This window comes from Alexandromys fortis, unplaced genomic scaffold (genome assembly GCF_014885135.2).
Source record: "Alexandromys fortis isolate MF-2015 unplaced genomic scaffold, M_Fortis_MF-2015_v1.1 scaffold_285, whole genome shotgun sequence".
NCBI classification, from domain to species: domain Eukaryota; kingdom Metazoa; phylum Chordata; class Mammalia; order Rodentia; family Cricetidae; genus Alexandromys; species Alexandromys fortis.
Window position 1 is genome coordinate 758,592 of NW_026068191.1, and position 1,303 is coordinate 759,894.

A 1,303-nucleotide genomic window follows, 5' to 3' on the forward strand; every position below is an offset into this window, starting at 1 on the left:
TATATATAAAACCCCACACACCAATAGTGGAAGACTTCAACACTCCACTCTTACCACTAGACAGGTCAGTCAGACAAAAAATGAACAGAGAAATAAGGGAACTAACAGATATTATGAATCAAATGGACTTAACAGACATCTATAGAATATTCCATCCAAACAGAAAAGAATATACCTTCTTTTCAGCACCTCATGGAACCTTCTCAAAAACTGATCACATACGAGGTAACTAAGCAAACACCAACAGATACAAAACAAAAATTGGAATAACCCCATGTATCTTAGTGGATCACCATGGCTTAAAATTAGAATTCAACAGCAACACTTATTTCAGAAAGCCCACAAACACATGGAAATTAAACAATGCTCACCTGAATCATCAATGGGCCAAGGAAGAAATAAAGGAAAAAATTAAAGACTTCCTAAAATTCAGTGAAAATGACCACACAGCATACCCAAATTTATGGGACACAATGAAAGCACTCTTAAGAGGAAAGTTCATAGCACTAAATGCCTACATAAAGAAGCTGGAAAAATATCACACTAGTGATTTAACAAAAAACCTGAAAATTCCAGAACAAAAGGAAGCAAACTCACCCAGGAGGACTAGATGGCAGGAAATAATCAAATTGAGGGTTAAAATCAACAAAATAGAAACAAAGAAAACAATCCAAAGAATCAATGAAACAAAAAGTTGGATCTTCGAGAAAATCAACAAAATAGACAAACCTTTATCCAAACAAACAAAGAGAAAGAGAGAGAGAGAGAGAGAGAGAGAGAGCAGAAATGAAAAAGAGAACATAACAACAGACACGGAGGAAATACAGAGGACCATCAGGTCATATTTTGAAGGACTGTACTCCCCCAAGATGGAAAACTTAAAGAAAATGGACAATTTTCTGGATAAATATCACCAAAATTAAATGAAGACCTGTTTTAGGAGGCCACTTGTTTGTTCCTGGCTGTTCAGCCCTGAAATAACCACATAGAAACCATATTATTTACAATACTGTTTGGCCAATAGCTTAAGCATGTTTCTGGCTAACTCTTATATCCTAAACTAACCCGTCTCCATTAATCTGTGCATTACCATGTGGCTGTGGCTTACGAGCAAAGTTTCGGCATGTCTGTCTCTAGTGGCAGCTCCATGGCTTCTCCCTGACTCCACCTTTTTTTCCCCAGCATTCAGTTTAATTTCTCTGCCTAGCTCTGTTGAACCTATCAGCTCAATGATAGGTTCACAGCATACAGAGGGAAATCCCACATCAAAGAACAGATAAGAAAATTAAACAGACCTATAGCT

General features: G+C 37.1%; 1 protein-coding gene across 1 annotated transcript in view; it reads right to left on the reverse strand.

The window, feature by feature from the left end:
* Positions 1–1,303, reverse strand: part of LOC126492876 (ribonuclease 8-like) — an 8,054-nt gene that overhangs the window by 966 nt on the left and 5,785 nt on the right. The window lies entirely within an intron of this gene.